The sequence below is a fragment of the Zingiber officinale genome, chromosome 8B (assembly GCF_018446385.1).
Source record: "Zingiber officinale cultivar Zhangliang chromosome 8B, Zo_v1.1, whole genome shotgun sequence".
NCBI lineage: Eukaryota > Viridiplantae > Streptophyta > Magnoliopsida > Zingiberales > Zingiberaceae > Zingiber > Zingiber officinale.
This window is the reverse complement of record NC_056001.1, coordinates 25340767-25363791: the sequence shown is the minus strand read 5'-3', so window position 1 is coordinate 25363791 and position 23025 is coordinate 25340767.

Genomic DNA, 23025 nt, shown 5'->3' with positions numbered 1-23025 from the left:
GCAGTATTCATACCATTATTCAAGGCGTCTGTTGTTAAAAATATCATTTTTGATATGAATACATTAAAGATATTATTATTTTCCTCGTGCTTAATTAAGTTTCCTGCATTGGTTAGATATATTTTTTTTGGCATGAATTCAAGAACCAGAGATCTTCTGGAGTAGAGATCTTTTGATCTGTATTTACTGGATCAGGGCCTAATTTATTATAGTGATAGATAGTTTTAATGATCTTCACTTACTAAATAGATGGAGATCATTAAATTCCATCTATCATCGTCCCTGATTTAAAAATGGATCAAGACAAATGGGATCAGAGGATCCCAATTGGAATTCAAGATGCCTGTGGTTAGAAATATCATTTTTGATAAGAATACATTAAAAAGATATGAATATAATTTCTGTCACTTTCATAATTTTACCCCTATAATTTTTTAAATATCAATATAGTCTTTCATAATTTTTAAAATTTAAAATTCAAGAAATATTAGAATTTAAGCCTGCTTCTAATAATTCTATTTAATCTTTTATTTTCAACATTAAGTTTTTCAAAATCTTCTAATATGTGTGCTTTCTTTTTAATCCACATATTTGGTTACGTTCCTAATTTACATAAGAATCTACGTAACATCTTAATAATATCATATAATTAATTGAGAGGTAAGAGGTATACCTCATTTATCATGTCAGACTCCTAGTTCGACGCTCTCCCTTCATTGTTACTCTCGATGCTCATTTGAAATGAACTTTTATCATCTTTTTCTTAGTGACTAGCCATTAGTATTAGTCCGACGTATTGCGTTGTCTTAGATTCGAATGACGATAATTCATCCCATGTTATCTTAAGATTCTTATTCTTTGACTGTCTTAGCCCTTTGTCTTTATCCTTTTCTTTATTTTTCAATTTTAGGCGGTTATCCTTGATGTGCTATTTTACTTGGCAATTGTAGCACCAAACCTTTTTTTTCCTTCAAAGTAACTTTATTGCCTATTTCTTATCAAAGTTGTTAGATTTAAAAAACTTTAAAAAAATTTCTTATCATAAAAACTTCTTTGTCTTCATCGAGCGATGATTTTGAATTGACTTGATTTTTTTAGCTTGTAGTGCTAAACCCTAATTCGACTCCTTTCTTTGTCCTACACATCGGGACTTATGTAATTCTAGAGTTGAAAACAATTCTTCTAAAGTACTTATCTCCAAGTTTCTCCATGTTTTTCGAGATATAGTAGGCGTCAACTATGGACGTCTAGTCTGGGGTCCTCAGGAGGACATTAAGTGCATATCTTAATGAGTCTCGATTCGTTACCGTTTCTCTGAGGTTCGTGAGTCCAGTGATAATCTCCTTTATCCTTGCGTATAGATGAGTTACCATCTATTCCTTTACCATTCACAAGTTCATTAGTTGATTTCGGAGCAGATCTCGTCTGACTAGTTTAGCATCCGAGGTTTCTTCATGAAGCTCCAGGAACTTCTCCCAAAATTCTTTGACGGATTTGTAACGCCGATTCGGTTGACATCTTAAGGCGATAGTACACTCAGTAGGTAGAATTCCGCTCTCCCATTGGCTATACGAATTCATTTTGCTCCTTCTTGTTCTAGAGATGTTCTCCGTTGTAATCTTTAGGTGCTTCAAAATCATATTTAATTCTTAGAAGAATTTCAAAGTCAGTTTTAAAAAATACTTTTATTCTGCGCTTCTATATCGCGAACTCTCCCTCGAACTTTGGCAGGAAAATGCTCGATTAGATTATCATCTTCTTACTTTAGCTAATTGTTAGTCATTCTAGAACAGTCTAGCTCTGATACCAATTGTTAGACTGTCGTAGGCCGGCTAAAGGGGGTGAATAGCCTTGAAAAATGCAGTTAGAACTTCTCTTTTTATTTGAACTTAGCAAGGACATAGAGTTTAGATAACAGAAATAATTAACATAAAAATAATAACATAAAAAGTAATAAGGCTAAGGATTTTTTACTTGGTTACAACCTATGTAGTTGTTAATATAAGAAATGAAAAGCTCCACTAAAAATAACTCCTTCATGTAGGTAGAGTAGCTTCTTACAGTCTTTCAAAGCTTAGAAACAACTAAGAATATTGATATAGTGAGTACTGTTTAAACTCCTAGCTCCAGGATGTTATTTATAGCATTCTGAAGAATTTTAACATTTGCTAAGACGCCTCTAAAGAGATAAAACTTTATCTTCATGCAAATGGTAACTCTGTGGTTACTGTTCACTCGAGGCACCTCAGATCAACTTGAGGCGCCTCAGGTACTGTTCATCCGAGGCGCCTCCAGTCCCGAATTTGATAGATGCAAGGCAGACCATCTGAGGCACCTCAGATCTTCATTTCTTTAAAGTCAACATCTGAGTTGGCTTTTCATCCTTCGCTCACGTGGGTGATGCTTTAGTTATCCGGAGTTGAGCTCATTAGAACTCAAGTCTGACATTATCCTCGAGTAGGCTTCCACCTGGCTTCTCGACCCTCGAATGCGTTGTGCGCATCCTTCTCGTCAGCTGATATACTCTTCCACAACTTCTCTCATCCCTCGAATATATCGAGCCTGTCGACTCACTTCTCATGTCAGCCTTTTCGCTGACCGCATCTTCCACTCGACTTCTTGTATTCATAAGTCCCTACATAGTCAAACACAAGACATCATATACATAAGGTCTAACTTATCTCGGTTAATCATATCAAAATTATCCCAAGGTACTTATAGCAAAGAGTTTAAAAATGTTATCCATTATTTATTTCAGCTTCCCCGGATGTATTAAAAATTTAATTAAAAGAATCGGTTGAAATACCATGTTGTGACTGATATGAACTAATATCAGGCTCACATTAGATCAGGACCAACGTTGGGCCTGATATAAGTTCATATCATGCCCAACGTGAGATTTCAACTTATTCTTTCAATAATATTTTAACACCTTAGGAGAAGCCAAATAAATAATGGAAATATATTTTAACTCCTTACAACTTAAGAAATTCACAAGACCTGAAATAGGTACAATCGGAGCTCTCTAAGTCAATAAGTGGGTTTTGAACCGGAGTTGTTAAAATGTTATTGAAAGAATTAGCTAAAATCCCACGTTAGGTCTGATATAAACTAAAACTCACTTATTGACTAAAGAGCTCCAATTATACTCATTTCAGGTTCTTTGGATTTCTGTGGTTGTAAAGAGTTTAAATATGCTTTCCATTGTTTATTTCGGCTTCTTCGGATGTGTTAAAATATTATTAAAAGAATCGATTGAAATCCTACTTTAGGCATGATATGAGTTTATATCAAGCCCGACGTGGGCCTAATATGAACTCATATTAGGCTTAAATGTAGAATTTCAGTTGATTCTTTTAAAAATATTTTAATACCTCCGAATAAGTTAAAATAAATAATGGATAATATATTTGAACTCCTAGCAACCCATGAAATACATGTGACCTGAAATGAGTACAATCAGAGAGCTCTTTAGGTCAATGAGTGATTTTCAACTGAAATCTACTAATTGACCTAGAGAGCTCCGATTGCACTCATTTTAGGTCCTGTGAATTTTTGAGATTGTAAGGAGTTTAAATATGTCATCAATTATTATTTGTAGTCTTCCCTAGTGGTAATGTTTTGAAAAAAATAAATTCGAGTCGAATATGCATCGATAAGTAGAGAGAGGGGGAGAGAGATTTACGTTCCACAAGTCGAGAGAGAGGGAGGGAGTGGAGAGAGAAGGAGGGAAAGATATCGAGGTTGTATACCATTGGCAGGAGGGGTAAAATGGGAAGACTAGATAAATTAGTGTGTCATTTGGTAATTACTAAAATATGGTACGTCTTTTGGTCAATTCAAAAAACTGAGTACGCCCTTTGGTAAATTGTTATTCAGATCTTTTATATAGACTCAAATATTCCTGAGGTTGCCATAGTCAGCCTCCACAAACTCTCCTCTAACTATATAACAAAAAATGATAAACCCAACTAGCCTTGGGGTGAACGACCCGGCCTCATGGAATTTCCCACTAGTTACCAGGGTAAATCGGAAAGCACTTGCGGCGGGCAGTCCAGAAGCCCAACATCCTTTGATTAAGCGCTCCATTTGGAGGAAAAATCTCTGCAATTCGTCGTAGTTGGGTATCAAACCAAAATGATTAACCAGGTCGGGTAATGTCGAGCTTGGGGTGACCGGCCCGACACCATGGAAGTTTTCTACCGGCCACCAAGATAAATCAGAAAGCACTTACGATGGGCGACCGAGAAGTCCAGCATCTCTTAGCACAAGTCTCATTTAGAGGAAAATCCCTACAAATATGTCATAGTTGGGAATAGAACCATGGGTGTCTGAGAGATAACTGAGTGTCCTTACCACTGCACCATAGCCCCGTGGGCAACCATAGAGTGAATATGTTTGTTAATTATGTAATTGAATCGTGTGCCACTATCACAATCACTCGACCAATTGATAGCCTTGTTATATGCCCTTGTTGGAAAGGACGAATTAAGATATTGGTTTAGTGTAACCGATGGGGTAGCGACCACATCGCTATTCTTGGTGCAGTTTGTATTAATGGTTTAACTCAGATTTTGATGAATGACAAATAAGTTAAGTTATGTATAATTGTGATCTATCCACTCTACCAAGTGTGCAGGAGTTAACCAGATAGGTCGACGGGCCGACCGGATATCTGGTGAGAAGTCCAGATAGGTCGACGGGTCGACTGAATATTTGGCGGAAAGTCCAGATAGGTCGACGAGCAGACCAGATATCTGGCAGGAAGTCCAGCTAGGTCAGCGGGCTGACTGGATAGCTAGTGTGAAGTCCAGCTACGTCGACGGGCCGACCGGATATCTGGCAGAAAGTCCAGTTGGGTCTGCGGATCAGACAGTTGGCAAATTGGTAGGTAAAGGTAAGTCACTGGAGGAGAGTGACTAAGTGAGGATGCGTCCTGGTTGAGTGGACAGTAGGCGTCGGTCCAAGTTAGGCCCATTTCGGATCCTTAATATGAGACCTTGACTAGTTTCGGGTTCTAGGAGGACATGATCTAACTCATAAATCTTTATAAAATATTCATGAATATATTTTTCTAACTCTATATTATAGATAAAAATGTATACCTTTGAATTCTACATGCGTAGAAACTGACAGAGCTTGATTCCAAGTTCAGACTCAAAAGTTATGCCCTACAGAAGATTGTTGTGTCAAACTAGCAGTTGGAGGTGTCTTCAATCAGTGGAAGGCACCTTGAGCTTGCTGGAAGGCGCCTTGAAGTGCTTTAAAGGCCCCTTCCAAAGGATAAAACCCAAAGTTGGCATATTTTATCATCATCGAAGATAAGAGGATAAGATTTGCTTGTAGAGGCGCCTTGGAGGAGGTTGAAGGCGCCTTCCACAACATATATAAGCTCTATTTATGCATGATTCAAGACACAACTGATATACAAGCTTCTGTACATCCGATTGAGGTTCTGACTACTCTGGCCTACTGTTGTGACTTTGCACGATGTTGTTGCGCCTGACTACTGCCGAGGAACCAACCGATACCTAGCCTAAACTAATAATCTTCGAAGGTGTTGGGTAACGAACTGTAATTTGCATACTTAATTACTTGCAATAGGACAAGTGCAGGGTGTTGCACTTGTTCCTTCTTTCTGTGTACTCGATTCCTTTTCTGGAGGTACCAGAAAAGGTATTTTAGTGGATTACTCATCGATAGGTCCGTAGGACCTGAGTCTTGGAGTAGGAGTCATCAAAGGCTCTGAATTAAGTAAAACCGAACGCGTGTTATTTTATTTGATTTTCTATTTTGGTCTTTTTTCGTAGTTTTCCACTGCGTATTGAGTTCTTAAAAACGAAAAAGATAAGGGTGCGTTTGGTACGCACGTTTTCCATTTTCATTTTCTGGAAAACGTGTGTTTTCTGAAAAATAGTGTTTGGTTTGCGTTTTTCGTGCTTGTTTTCTAAAAAAATAGTTAGCGTTTTCTAGAAAAAACATAAAATGATAAAAAGTCGTTTTCTGTTTTCTAGAAAACGCGCGTTTTCCAGAAAATAAAAATGAAAAACGCGCGTACCAAACGCACCCTAAGTTTTTTAAAAACCACGTGATTCACTCCCCCCCTCCCCTCACATGCGACTCGATCCAACAAGTGGTATCAGAACAGGTACCACTTTGAATTAGTGCAACCACCAATCAAGCAAAGAGGTTTTTTTTTTAAAAAAAAATTGTATATCATTTCTGTTTAAAAATTTTTCTCATTTTTTTTAAAAAGAAAAATTGTATATCGTTTATATTTAAAAATTATTCTTACGTCTTTCATTTTTTTCCTCTAAATATTTTTTTGAAAAAATCACTTTTACTTTTTCACTATTAGTCAAAATTAGTGAAATAAACATTTTGATAAAATTTGTCATAATATATTTTTATTTTATTATTATTTTATTCGAAATTGGTGAAACACCTTCATTTCTTTATCTCCCACACTACTTACCCCAAGACAAAGTCTTGGAAATTACTTTTGTTAGTGCATGTTGCATTAACAGTCGAACTCAGGTTTTGATGAATGACAAAGTAAGTTAAGTTAGGTTTGTTATGATCTAACGATGGAACTAAGTGTGTAGGAGAAGTCTAGATAGGTCGATGGGTTGATCGGATATCTCGCAAGAAATCCAACTAGGTCGACGGGCTGACCAAATAGTTGGTACGAAGTCCAAATAGGTCGACGGGCTGACCGGATATCTGGCACGAAGTTCGGCTAGGTTAACAGGCCTACCGGATAGCTGGCACGAAGTCCAGACAAGTCGACGGGCTGACCAGATGTCTGGAGGAGAGTGACTTGGTGAGGACGTGTTCCCCGTTTGAGGGAACAATAAACGTCGATCCAACTTAGATCCATTTATGAATCTAAGTTGAGATATTGACTAGATTCTAGTCTCGAGGAGACATAATCTAATTACTACTCTATTTGCTATATTGTGCTAACTTTGTTTTGCAGGGTAATATAATTTTTATTGTCTCGGACTAACTTTTTCTTGCAAGAAAATGAGTTGCTAGAAAAGTCTTGCCCGAGTGGCCGAAATTAGTCCGGGTGTCCGGAATGCCAAAATCTATCTCAACGTCAATTTGGAGCACACTGATTGGATGGGCTGATGTCACGGTCCTGGCACCCGGAAGGGATCCGAGCGCCTGGAATTGCCTATATAAGCAGTCTTCCACCAGGAGCACAATACACAACTTTCTTCTGCGATTACCTTCTTGCGCGCTGCTCCAAAGAAATTCCTGCGACTCCATGACGCGACTCCGACGACCGAGCAACACAACTCCAACGACAGAGTGATGCGACTCCAACAACTGAAAGTACAACCTTCCATATCTCTAAGAAGTTGTTGTATACTTATTTATTTCTGCACTTAAATTATAGATCTGTTGTATATTGTTAGTGGATTGCCCAACGAAAGCACTCGACGAGTGCGGGCCTTGGAGTAGGAGTCGACGAAGACTCTGAACCAAGTAAAAATTGGTTTGTTAGCGTTGTTTTCAATTTTCTCTTCCGCTACGCACTTTGATTCTGTCTCTATTTTCGATGATAACTATTCACCACCCCCCCCCCCCCAGCATTCCTCACAATCCAACAACTTCTTATCTATATTTTTTTGCAAGTATATCAATGTCTCATCAAGAAGGACGGAACATTCACGAATCACCACCATATGAGAGGTACGAGAGGCACGAATTCAATCTGTGAAGAATGCAGATGGAAAATTTCATCCTTACGAACGACTTCGATGGCGGCATGGCACTGAAGCGATCAACCCAAAATACAAAAGTCAACAGAAAGGTAATAAAATTAATTTCAGACTTATTATCTAACAAAGTTACATGCAGGATAGAAAAGCTCAAATATGCCTATAAGTTTTGGACTCGCCTAATCAAGTTTCATGAGGAGTCGTTGAAGCTAGAGGAGCAAATCAAAAGTGAATCAAGACTCGAGTCCAATCTAACAGAGAAGCCTAATGAATTAGGAGATGCGCTTAAAGTTAGTATAATTTATTAAAATATTTCTGTCATTATTAGTTTAAATAATCTGAATGATAATTTAGATAAATATGAACTTATCACAAGTATAGTGCATAATAATCTAGATTCTGATCAAGTCAATCAATACTTTGATCAAACTGGCATCAATCGTGACTTAGTCAAACAGAATATTGACCAAATCAATTCAGAAATAATTAATTCAAACATTAAAATAAATTTAAATTAAAAAAAAAAGAGAAAATAGATAAAATCAATAAATACCTTAATAAATCATTAAATAATCTAGACAATATCATTCTAAACAAATTCTATCCAAAATCAAAATAATTTAATTAACATAAAATTAAATATTAAAGATAACATTTTAAATAAAGATAATCTAGAAAATTCAAAATTAACAATTAATAAAGAGTTAAACATTAAAAATAAACCTTTAAAGAAATATAATTTAAATAATTTAACCAATTCAAAATTAAAAATTAATAAAACCTTAAATATCAAATATAATATTTTAAACAATGATAATAATTTAATAAATTCAAAATTAAAAGAAAATTTAAATCTTAATTATACTCCTTAAAAAAAAGGATAATTTAATTAATTTAATTAATTCAAAATTAAAAACTTGAACTTGCGTTACAATTAATTCAAACCAAGCTTAACTAAAAATTAGATTAATCTTAATTAAACAAAACAAAAGTTTAGTAATTTAGGAGAGGTACCAAACTAGTTATCACCTCCAAAACAATAACTTACCCAGCAGGGTAATTATCACTAGTTTAAAGAGAGATAAAAGTTTAACTTGACCAACGATACTGGTAAAGTTTTGGATGATAGTAAGTTAGGGAAACTCTGCTATGCATATTTAGAAAGATATGCTTTCGACCTGATGCATTTGGCTTAGTGGAATTAACTGAATCTACCCCTTACGAATCCTAACCAATTAAACCAAAGTTTTGTACTAAGTTCAGTGGATAGGACTATTTGAAAAACCTCGAAGGCATGATTACTTTAATAATGTCCAGGTGACTTACCATAATCCAGAAGTTTATACAAAAAATGTCTATTTGTTGAGCTCAAAACTAAACTTAAATCAAACACAAAGTTAAGTCCAACCCTAAAAATTTCATTTAACTCATCTCACAAAATTATAGAATTCCTTGTTCTAACTTTGAAATTAAATTAAATTAAATTTTAAAAAATAAATTAAATTAAATTTGATTACATCAAAATATATATTAAATTAATTAAATACTAAAATTAAAATTAAATTAAACTTAGGCTAATTCTTTTAGAATCTTTTAAAAATTATTTTAAAAATCTTTTAAAAATTATTCTAAAAATTCTTTAAAAAATCCTCTCAAAAATCCTTTTAAAAAGTTATTTTAAAGTCTTTTAAAAATTATTTTAAAAATCCTTTAAAAAAATATTTTAAAAATCCTTTTAAAAATTATTTTAAAAACCATTTTAAAAATTAGTATTAAAAATCATTTTAAAAATCCTTATAAAAATTATTTTAAAAATCCTTTTAAAAATTATTTTAAAAATCCTTTTAAAAATTATTTTAAAAATCCTTTTTAAATGATTTTAAAAATACTTTTAAAATCATTTTAAAAATACTTTTAGAAATCATTTTTAAAATACTTTTAAAAAATTATTTTAAAAATTCTTTTAAAAAACTATTTTAAAAAAATCTTTTAAAAATCTTTTTAAAAAATTCTTTTAAAAATTCTTTTTAAAAAAATTATTTTAAAAATTCTTTTAGAAAAATTTATTTCAAAAATTTGTTTATAAAAATTATTTTAAAAATTCTTTTAAAATTATTTAAAACTTATTTTTATATTTTTAAAAATTATTTAAAACTCTTTTTTTTACTTAATTTAAACTTAAACCTTAATTTAAATTCAAACATAAATTGTATTTGAAATTCAATAATTGTTCATCTTAGTTAATTTAAAATATATTAACTTATCTGAATTTAGTTAACTAATAATCAATTAATTCAAATTTTAATTAGTTAGTCCTAATTTAATAATTCATTCAATAAATTTTAATCATTCTGATCAATTAATCAAACTTAATTACTATTATAAATTATTCAACTTAATTACTTTAAATAATTAATTCAATATTTACTATTAATCTAAAGATAATTTTAACTTATTTATTAATTCAAATTATGATTAAATTATATTAAACTATAGTTAATCCTACTTAATAAGTTAATCAGAAATTTATCTATTAACTCATTTTTAACTTAATACATTATCATCTTAATACATTCAAAATTAATAGATCCGTAAATATAAAAATAATATTAGACTTTACTTAAATACAACTCAATCTAAAATTCTATTTCTAAATTTAGAATAACTAAATAATCCATGATTAATTAATGATTCAAGACATTAATTAATCAAATTTCATTCATGATTAATTTTGGATTATTTAAGTTAGAATTAAAAAAAATCAATTATGTCTGTCTTTGATAATACATATTAAACATCTCTTTAAATACGTAAGATTACAAGAATGGTAAGATGCAAGGAAAAGAAAATTGAATTATGATTACAATTAGACCCCTAGACACATAGGTGGTTAATAAGGATTTCTTAAGGAAATGTCATATTAAGATTTAAGAGGGAGACTTATTTGAAAGACAAATTTAATCAGATACTTTTAAAATTATTCTGAATATTTTAATTATTTTTTAATATCTGATTCAGGAGAGGATATCTTCAAAATTAGTCTTATACCTTTTTGAAAAATTACATGTTTTGAAAAATTATGATACTTATCAAATGATATGTTTTGAAAAATTATTTTGAAAACTATTTCAATTTTTATAAACTACTTTTAAACCAACTTTAAAAGATGTTTTTGAATAGTTTTTAAAAAAGTTTCATTCTTGCAAAACTTATTTTAAAATTTCCTTAAAACTTACTCATATTTTAAAGCATCTTACCAATATTTTCTAAGCTCAAAATTCTTGTCCAAAGTATTTTAAAAAGTCGATAGATTTTGAAAATTATTTTGAAAGTTTCTTAATAGCTATTTTGACTTTAAAGTTAGTTGTGTAAATGTTAGCTTTCAAAACCTAGTATAAATCTTCAAAAGCTTTCCTTTAAAATTTTTTTGCTTTTTTTGGTTAAAAAATTACAAGTGTTTTGCAAACTTCGTTTTTCGATTAGTTTGAACAAGTTTTCTTTAAACTCCCCCAATAATTCTGAAAATTTTCTTGTTGTTGTCAAAATTTCACTACTTTCCCTCATTACTTTACTTAGCATTGTTTTACTTATTTACTCATATTTTTTTAATGAATGTCAAAGGGGGAGGGTTAGGGATTAATTTAGTAAACAAAAGAAATGAAAATGGTTGTTGATGAAAATCAGAATAACTTAACCCTAAAAATGATTGTCTCAAACTTTTTAGTTCACTTAAAATCATTTTTGTGCTTATTTTTCATATTTTTTCCTAACTTAACCAAGTTGTCATTGCATCAAAAATGGGAAGATTGTTGGTACAGTTTGCACTAACGGTAACTCAGATTTTGATTAATGATAAATAAGTTAAGTATAATTGTGATCTAACCACTCTATCAAGTGTGCAGGAGTTAATCAGATAGGTCGACGGGCCGACCAGATATCTAGTGAGAAGTCCAAATAAATCGACGGGTCGACTGAATATCTGGCGGAAAGTCTAGATAGGTCGACGAGTAGACCAGATATCTGGCAGAAAGTCCAACTAGGTCAATGACCGACCGAATAGATGGTGTGAAGTCCAGCTAGGTCAATGGACTGACCGGATAGTTGGTGCAAAGTTCAGATAGGTCGACGAGTCAATCATATATTTGGCAGGAAGTCCAGTTGGGTTTACGGACCGGGCAACTATCAAACTAGTAAGGTAAGTCACTGGAGGAGAGTGACTAAGTGAGGACGCGTCCTGGTAGAGGGGACAGTAGGCGTCAGTTCAGATTAGGTCCATTTCGGATCCCTAATATGAGACCTTGACTATTTTCGGATCCTAGGAGGACAGGATCTAACTCATAAATCTTTATAAAATATTCATGAATATATTTTTCAAACTCTATGTTATAGAGAAAAATGTAGACCTTCAAATTCTGCATGTGTAGCAACTGACAGAACTTGATTTCGAGTTCGGAGTCAAAAATTATGGCCTTCAGAAGATTGCACCAACAGTTGGAGGCGCCTTCAATCAGTGAAAGGCGCCTTAAGCTTGCTGGAAGGCGCCTTCCAAAGGATAAAACCCAAAGTTGACAGATTTTATCATCATCGAAGATAAGGGGATAAGATTTGCTTCTGGAGGCGCCTTGGAGGAGGTTGAAGGCGCCTTCCACAGCCTATATAAGCCTTGTTTGTGCATGATTCAAGACATAACTGATATACAAGCTTCTGTACGTTTGATTGAGGTTCTGACTGCTCTGACCTATTGCCGTAACTCTTCTACGACGCTGTTGCGCTCAACTACTGCTGAAGAATCAACCGACACCGAGCCTAAGCTGACAATCTTCTAAGGTGTTGGGTAACAAACTATAATTTGCATACTTAATTACTTGCAATAGGACAAGTAGAAGGTGTTGCACTTATTGCTTCTTTCTATGTACTTGATTCCTTTTTCCAGAGGTATCAGAAAAGATATTTTAGTGGATTACCCATCGATAGGTTCGCAGGACGTAGGTCTTAGAGTAGGAGTCGTCAAAAACTCCGAACCAAATAAAATTGAACGTGTGTTCTCTCACGTACGACTCAATCCAACAGCTATATGGTCAAGTAGCAGTTACATCGCTACTTGGTAAGGTAATGATCTCACGAGAGGCTGCCACATTGTTGCCTCATCGGGGAGCATGAGCAGCACCATGGTTGCCTTGCAGTTTTTCATTTAACAAGAAAAAAAATTTAGAATTATGTTTGCGAAGAATTCCTTCCTTATGTGGAGAGGGTTACCTTAAAATCTTTTTTATGGCTCTAAAGAATTTTTAATCCTTTTTTTATTATGATTATTTTAGTCTTTTGTATTGTTAGGATTTTCATACTATTTATACATTTATTTAGTTGTTGTTAGGGAATGATCTTTTGAGTTAATATTTTTTCGTTCAACCAAGAGAAAAATTCTGTGTTTCGAGATTTTTTTATCCTCCCTGGAAATTATCAGTTCGAACTAGCTTATGAAGTAATCGTTATTCTATCTAAGTCAAAAATACCAAAATAATACCTTTAAATGACTAAAAATAATACATTTAATAGAAAATTAAAAAAATGCAAAAATAAAAAAATATATAAATAATTGAACCCCACTAGTGTGATGTATGTTTTTGAAAACCAGCGCCACAACATGTGATGCTTATTTTCCAACGCCATAGTGGTGGTGAAGTTCAATCCATAATGTCAGTTTAATCGATTAAATTAATTTAAGAGTTTTAAAATTGAAATTGAATCAAATTATTCATACATTTGAATTTTTTTTAAAAAATTAAATTTTAAAATAATCAAACTAAACTTTTAAATTTCATCAATTTGGTCGGTTAATTTAATTTAACTGAATTTTTATTCACCGTGGATTTTAAAGGATAAATTGATATTAAAAAATAAAACTGGAACATTTTGGTAAAATTTAAAAATGTTTTTGAAAATATTTAAAAATATCAAAAAGAATTATTATTTTTAAAAGTGTTAGGGCATCCTAATCCAACACCTTCTCGCCGCAGTCATGCTTAAACCATTTTTAAATGTCTCCTCTTTTTTGACTTGAAGCAATAGGTCACAGGATACTGAACGATATGCTGCAAAAGATGTTGAACACGGAGAGGCGAGGTAACGCCTCCACCACCCTCCAGTCCATCTCCGACACCATTATTGCTTTTACAGTGCAACTAATAGCTAGTGGTAATTGTACAATACTTGAATATCTTAGGCTAATGCCTTAGAGACTGCTACAATTTTAATTGTCAAGAAGGTTTTGCAGACAAATAAAAAATATTTCCTTTACTATCCTAGACGGACTCCTCGGCTTCTTCTTCTTCGACACATGTGCTGTGCCAAAGAGTCCAGGGTGAGAATTCTTTTTAAAATATATTACTTGAGAAACTTGTGTATTTACACAAGTATAAATTCTGAAATTTTGATATCTTTAGAACCCATAATACTTTTCCTTGCCTTGTTTCATGCAGAAGCCTCCTGTTGTTGGTATTCTCACTCGGCAAGACTTTGTGCTAGAACACATTTTTCTGTAATTTATCAAAAGACGTACTATAGTTAATGTATTTATCAAAAAGCACATTACGGTTTTGTATTTATCAAAAAGCACAGGTAAGTGATGTTTATTACCGAATATATCCCTACCGCCAACTCCTCTGATCAGTCATCATTTCCCAGGCATCCGAACCACATTTTTAAAAAACTTAGATATTAAAAAAAAAACGATCATTAGGGTACCTCCCTCCTTCGTGACATGCGAGTGCAGCTGGGTCTTGTGAAACCCTAGTTTAGTGTTCGTGAGCCATCAGTTCGAGTTTTTCTCAAGCGGCATCTAGCTAGCATTTCAGTTTAATTAAAAACCAGGAGTGTTCGTGAGCCATCAGTGAAGGATTTTAGGGTTTACATTACATTAATCAGCTAGTATTATAATGGCGCAAAGACGTCGATCGGGTGAATCATCATCCTCTCCACATCAATTAGCTGTAAAGGTTATCATTTTACAAACTCTGTGATATTGAGAAGCTGAACTAGTATGATTTAAATTTTTTTATTTTTATAAAGTATAGGGTTCAGTTGATGTTGGACAGAAACTGCATTGGAACAGTGTCCTCGGTCACTTTAAAATTTTTTTTCAACCATCCACGAAGAAAGGAACGCATGGAGGCTCTATTATTTTACATGACCGACACATAGTGCTGATCAAACAGTCACCCTTTTGTATTTTTTTGGACATAGAAGATATGCAGCACATCCGTGGGATTTTGGTAAATATATTTGAAAATTGGGATTCAAGTAGTCAAACCTTTAGATTCTCAGGTACAATTTATAATTTTGTATTTTAATTACAAAGTAGTTGTATGGTAAAATTTAAGCTTTTGCTAAACGTGGGGCTGATACGATGCCGTATCAGGCCCAACGTGGGCCTGATACGATGGAGTATCAGTGCTTGATATGACATTGTATCATGTCCACGGTGTTCCTAATACTTTTGTATGTGTTGGTAGAAGTCTAATAATAATTTAACTTGGTCAGGTGTTCCGGTTTGATTCACAAGAGGAGACGTTTCATTGCTGCTCGGTATTGCAGACCGAGGAGCTTCAATTCCGATTGATTCAGCTAAAGCATCCAGTGACCTCTTTCTAACTTACTTCTCAAAAAAAAAAGAAGCTACTAGATCAAGAATTGAGGAGTTGCTTAAATTTTATGGCAATCGCGTTGAAGGCGAAGATAATGTTTTATTATTTTGCAAATTCTATATTTTGTATATATTTGTTTGTGTCTTATTTTCTTCTAGTACATATAAGGTCCCATTAAGTCTTATAGATATAGTAGATGATTTTGAGAATCTTGATAGATTCAACTGGGTTGAAGCAATCCATGAATTTATGGCTCCACAATTACCTAAGATTGGGGACATATTTTCATCAACTGAGACAAAACATGCTAACACCAACCTCCCTTACCTAAAGGGATTTGCTGGTCTTTTGGCAGTAAGTGTTTAATTTGTGTGAAAATTTTTAATATTTTGCGAACAATTATAAAATAGTTAACCCTTGTTATGGTGAATCAGGCATGGTTTTTGAAGCATGTTCCAATCCAAAAACCATACAAAATAAAAGGAGCCAGAATAAATAAGTGGAGGAATATTCCTTCACATATTAGTAAGGTGAGAGAAATGATTAACCAAGTTTCATCTAAAGAGGTAAATTTAGAATACTTTGACTATAGTTTGGTTAAAAAGTATGATTTTAACATGTGGTTTAATATTCTTACAGGTCGTGATTGACCTAATCCCTAATCAAGATGAAAGATCATTGGTTGAGAACCTTGCTGCGTTGATGACAGTCCACATGCAATGGAGGCATCACAAATTGAAGTCAGTGTAGGAGGAAGGCAGATTAATAAGGATTGTTGTAATTGCATTATTCAAGCAAACATAAATAAAGAGCTAACAATGGAGAACATGCAATTGAAGGAGAGGGTGAAAGAGTTACTTAAAATAGTTGAAAAAAGGCATGGAATCTCAATATAGCGAGCCTGTAGACGATCCTCAAATTGAACCTGTAGGTGTTACAACAAGAAATAGGAGAGGACGTGACAGAAGTCGCTATGATTACAGGGATACTCCAATTGATAGTCCATTGTGGCTCAAAACTTTACCTAAGAGGCAGCGTAGAAATATACATATAAGTGAGCCTGCGGAAAAAGTTACAAGTATAGGAGAAGGAAAAAAATTTGTCAAAGAATATGTTGTTATGGGCAAGGGGAAAGGAAAAATTGGTTTGGATGAAATGGAAGAAGAAATTAATATTGTACAATTGATGGAAGACAAATCTGATGAAGAGGCAGACAAGGATGTAGAAATGTTTGCCAAATATGACAAAATGAGGAAACAAGCAATTGCTGTAAGACGATATATGCAAATTTCTTTGCTATTTGTTAGATATAATGGATTATCTAATTGCCTTTTTTGTTTGTATGCATAGTATGTGAAGAAGCAATTTAAGTCTTCCAAGAAAAAAAACAAGACGAAGAGGTGGCGTACTTGTTAAAAGCCTTGGAGGAAATAAAGTATGTAAATTAAATAGTTGAATAGTAAAGTATAATATATGCTTATCTGATTACATAGTTGGGCTAAAGTTATCAAAAATAAACTTGTAAAAATAATCTGTGATTTGTTTACTTTGTAGGTTTACAAATGATATAGTTTGGGAGGAACCACCCTTTTGTTTAAATTTGTATTCCCTTTTATCTGGTGTGAATGGAGAAATGTTGACAAGAGGGGATGTACTCGACACGTATTGTAAAATTTTATTTAGGGGGGCATTCCCGTCTGGAAGCACATACAACAAGTCAATATATTGTTCAACATTCTTCACAGTAAGGAATTGATTTGATTATAGTAAAAAATAGAATTCTTTTTATTATTTGGTTATGTATGTATGACTTTGCATATTTGTAGTCATTAATGAAATCGTCAAGTAAGTTTGCCTTCCAACACATGATAAAGACGGATAGACGAGATGAAGAGGTAAGGTATATATTTATACCTTTGTGCAGTGATAATGCACACTTCCACTTGCTGGTGGTGGACACCAAATCAATGACGTTCAATCAGTGCAATTCTCTTGCAAGTGGAAGTAAATACAAATATGAATTTGAAGCAGCGGTGAGCATCTAATAATAATGTGTAGGTTTGTATTTTAATATAAATGCTAGTTGATGGAAAATGGAAATTTCCTCTTCAATCTTCAGGTATCAGATTTTAAATTATATAGTCGTGAGCACGTTGCTGCTATTCATCCAAACTTGGAAAGGCATTATCCGTTTGATAGATGGGTCTCTCGCACAATTGAATGTCCACAACAACAAGCAAGGTAAATCGAGCACAACGTGTGAATATACATAATTGATAAAAAAATATTGACAATTAAAATGCTGTTGTTCTTTACAGCGTTGACTGTGGCTTCTTTGTGATGCAATACATTCGATGTCTCCTATATGATATGAAGATGGACTTCAAACAAGGAGACATGAAAAAAATTAGAATTGATGTAATGGTAGCAATTTTGAGGGATAAGTATTTTAAAACATTGGATTAAATATCCAGTCTTGTAAGGCAAAAACTTGTATAGAATGTAAATGCACTTATTACGTAGTGTAGGACTTTTAATATCTTTGTATGTAATCTTTGTTGTATAATACGGTGGTATGTAGTGTATGAGAAGATTAGAAACTGTCACTGGAATATTAATAATATTGCATAGTGATTAGTCAAATATAAATCACAATATACAAAATGCAATGCTGGTGCTTATCAGTGGAAAGAGACAATGTATATAAGTTATAATGCACACCATTTCTATCTTCTCAAAACTGAAAACATGGTAACGGTTGGGATTGTATAAAAAATCAAATAGGCTCGGACCAACAGTCGGTTTCAAGAGCACAACGTCACTAGGTTCTGTGCCAACTGCCACGGAGCAATACCTTATTAGAAATGGTTTATAAATACGTTTTGACACCAGATATACCATCTTCCCAGTTAGAACTTCACAGAGAACATGATTTCAGGTAGAACCAAGTAGGGGAGGGCCATCAGTGGGTTTTGGTCAAAACCCACTGATGGACCTTGACACCTCTGATTGGACCCATTTCAGCTGTATTGGTATTCTGGAGTTGCAAGAACTCAGAAGATGGTGACAAATCATTATTTATATATATATATATATATATATATATATATATATATGCCGGGAAAAAATAATATAAAATCAGCCTTCGTTGGGCCTGATATGCTTGGATATCAGGCCCAACGTGGGCCTGATAAGAGTATCAATTAATAAAGCATTATTCTATCTCCCCCTAATATAAACTCCAAGCATGCTAACAGGGACCTGATCAAAATAATAAAATAACATCAATTTTAATAGTCACTTTCCATACGGTACAAAAGAAAAGCTGTGCAGTGTTCCGTGCCAACTGGCACGGAGCCATACCTTCTAATCCATGGTGTATAAATTATGTTTTACACCATATATACCATATCCCCACCAAGGCCTTCACAGGGTAATTGATTTCATTTAAATCCAAGTAGGGTAGGGTCATCAGTGGGTTTTGGTCAAAACCCACTGATGGACATAGACACATCGGATTGGACCCATATCAGCTCTAGTGGTATTCTGGAGTTGCAAGGACTCAGAATCTGGTGGCAAATAATTATTTAAATATCTATAGGTGCTGGGAAAAATTTAAAATACAATCAGCCTCTGTTGGGCCTGATATGCTTGGATATCAGGCCCAACGTGGGCCTGATATGAGTGCATATCAGGCCCAAAGTGGCCTTGGCACTGTTCCGTGCCAACTGGCACTCAGCCATACTTCCTAAGTCATGGTGTATAAATTATGTTTGACACCATATATACCATCTCTCCACCAAGAACTTCACTGGGGACTTGATTTCATGTATATCCAAGTAGGGGAGAGACATTAGTGGGTTTTGGTCAAAACCCACTGATGGACCTAGACACCTCCGATTGGACCCATTTCAGTTCTAGTTGTAATCTGGAGTTGCAAGGACTCCAAATCTGGTGGCAAATAATTATTTAAATATCTATAGGTGCTGGGAAAAATTTAAAATACAATCAGCCTCCGTTGGACCTGATATGCTTGTATATCAGGCCCAACGTGGGCCTGATATCCAAGCATATCAGGCCCAAAGTGGCCTTGGTATGGTATCCTTTCTTATAAATTTATACTATCTCCCCTTTCTATAAACGCAATATGTGCTACCATGCTCCTTATGAAAAAATAAATGGCAACTGGCACGGAGCCATACTTCCTAAGGCAACGGAGGTATAAATTATATTTGACACCATAAATACCATCTCCCCACCAAGACCTTCACAGGGGACTTGATTTCATGAAAATCCAAGTAGGGGAGGGTCATCAGTGGGTTTTGGTCAAAACCCACTGATGGACATAGACACATCAGATTGGACCCATATCAGCTCTAGTGGTATTCTGGAGTTGCAAGGACTCTGAATCTGGTGGCAAATAATTATTTAAATATCTATAGGTGCTGGGAAAAATTTAAAATACAATCAGCCTCCGTTGGGTCTGATATACTTGGATATCAGGCCCAACGTGGGCCTGATATGAGTGGCCTTGGCACTGTTCCGTGCCAACTGGCACGGAGCCATACTTCCTAAGACATGGTGTATAAATTAAGTTTGACACCATAAATACCATCTTCCCACCAAGACCTTCATAGGGGACTTGATTTCATGAAAATCAAAGTAGGGGAGGGCCATCAGTGGGTTTTGGTCAAAACCCACTGATGGACATAGACACATCGGATTGGACCCATTTCAACTCTAGTGGTATTCTAGAGTTGCAAGGACTCAGAATCTGGTGGCAAATAATTATTTAAATATCTATAGGTGTTGGGAAAAATTAAAATACAATCAGCCTCCGTTGGGCCTGATATGCTTGGATATCAGGCCCAACGTGGGCCTGATATGAGTGCATATCAGGTACAACGTGGGCCTGATATCCAAGCATATTAGGCCCAAAGTGGCCTTGGTATGGTATCCTTTCTTATAAATTTATACTATCTCCCCTTTCTATAAACACAATATGTGCTACCATGCTCCTTATGAAAAAATAAATGGCAACTGGCACGGAGCCATACTTCCTAAGGCAACGGATGTATAAATTATGTTTGACACTATAAATACCATCTCCCCACCAAGACCTTCACAGGGGACTTGATTTCATTTAAATCCAAGTAGGGTAGGGTCATCAGTGGGTTTTGGTCAAAACCCACTGATGGACATAGACACATCGGATTGGACCCATTTCAGCTCTAGTGGTATTCTGGAGTTGCAAGGACTCAGAATCTGGTGGCAAATAATTATTTAAATATCTATAAGTGCTGGGAAAAATTTAAAATACAATCAGCCTCCGTTGGGCCTGATATGCTTGGATATCAGGCCCAACGTGGGCCTGATATGAGTCCATATCAGGCCCAAAGTGGCCTTGGTATGGTATCCTTTCTTATAAATTTATACTATCTCCCCTTTCTATAAACGCAATATGTGCTACCATGCTCCTTATGAAAAAATAAATGGCAACTGGCACGGAGCCATACTTCCTAAGGCAACGGAGGTATAAATTATGTTTGACACCATAAATACCATCTCCCCACCAAGACCTTCACAGGGGACTTGATTTCATGAAAATCCAAGTAGGGGAGGGCCATCAGTGGGTTTTGGTCAAAACCCACTAATGGACCTAGACACATCGGATTGGACCCATTTCAGCTCTAGTGGTATTCTGGAGTTGCAAGGACTCAGAATCTGGTGGTAAATAATTATTTAAATATCTATAGGTGCTGGGAAAAATTTAAAATACAATCTGCCTCCGTTGGGCCTGATATGCTTGGATATCAGGCCCAACGTGGGCCTGATATCCAAGCATATCAGGCCCAAAGTGGCCTTGGCACTGTTCCGTGCCAACTGGCACGGAGCCATACTTCCTAAGCCATGGTGTATAAATTATGTTTGACACCATATATACCATCTCTCCACCAAGAACTTCACTGGGGACTTGATTTCATGTATATCCAAGAAGGGGAGGGGCATCAGTGGGTTTTGGTCAAAAACTACTGATGGACCTAGACACCTCCGATTGAACCCATTTCAGTTCTAGTCGTAATCTGGAGTTGCAAGGACTCCAAATCTGGTGGCATATAATTACTATCTCCCCCTTTCTATAAACTCCAAATGTGCTACCATGCTCCTTATGAAAAAAAATAATTAAAATAAGATCATTTTTTAAATTCACTTCCCATAGGGTGGAAAAGAAAAGCGGTGCACTGTTCCGTGCCAACTGCCATGGAGCAATACCTTATTAGAAAAGGGATTTAAAGAAGGTATTTAGTAACCATAAATTTAATTTACAATAATTTTATTCACCATAAATTTAAGTTACACAAACTGTAAATCATTACTAGAATAAATTATTACAATTGTTCACTATTTCTATAGTTTAAAGTTTTTGTCAGACATGATTTTGTGTCCAAGTCTAAATCTATAAGCTCTCATATCAGCTTGTACAAAGTCTGTAGATCTCCGGAACATCAAACTCTCTGCATAACGCATTATAAAAAAAGCACAATCCAACCTATAAAACAAAAGCACAATCCATCATAAAAAAGTCAAATAGAATTATTATGGAGCATACACTAATACTTACGATTTGCTTTGTGTGGGGCCAATAACTTGCATCGTTTTATACTCTCTCCCGGAGAATGGTGCTAAACCTTTATGCCATATGTGATAGTATGACTAGTTCAGCTCCTTAAAAAACAACACCTACAAATATAAAACCATAGTAATTAATACATAAACAATGATTATTGGATATAAGAAATTTGTTACTTACAGTTTGATTAAAAACAGAAGTGTAATTTTCTGTGGTGCCAAGAGAGTTATAATGAATTATTTGACGTTCCTCCAGGTCCATGACCATTAGATGCCAATAATCATCTTGGTTATGTAGAGGACAAAAAATATATCTAATGTCCTTGTCGTCATCAGTTTTTGCAGTTTGTTTCAATGCATCCACGTGCATCATTCCGAACAACTCCTATGCAAATAATAGAGTTATTATGGTGGCTGCATCCAATATATATTGTAAACAATTTACAATGAGATAAGGGGCATACTAGGAATCCAACCCCACAAAATATGGATGGGTGGTATGGTGAGTTAGAGTGTTTGGCTTCATTAGCAAGAATATTCCAATAAACATTTATGCAATCCCCATTGGTATATTGTGTCCAATCAAATATTGTCATAAAAGATTGCATATCTAAAGAGAAATTATCATTTGCCCATATTGGTTGCACCGTCACCCTACACACAAGTATACAGTCAATGGTATTTAATAAATTAAAAAAAAATATCATTAAACTCCAATAATAATCCTTTCTTGACATGTGGGTTAAGAATTTAGGCTGGCAACTACGTTACTTTAACTGACTGACCTTCAACAATGCATCGGCTATCACATCATCTTTGCTCTTTTTAAAAAATGTTTTCGCTTGCTGAGATAATTAAAATAATACTATGTCATTAAGTATTATAAAATAACAACGTACCTACTCTCGACCGTACCTTCAATATTTTAGTTTTGACCTTGTTAATTTCATGACATTGTGTTTCTATCTGTGATGAACTTGTATTTTCTGTCTTTGATGGTACAGGAGCATCTGGTTCGACAG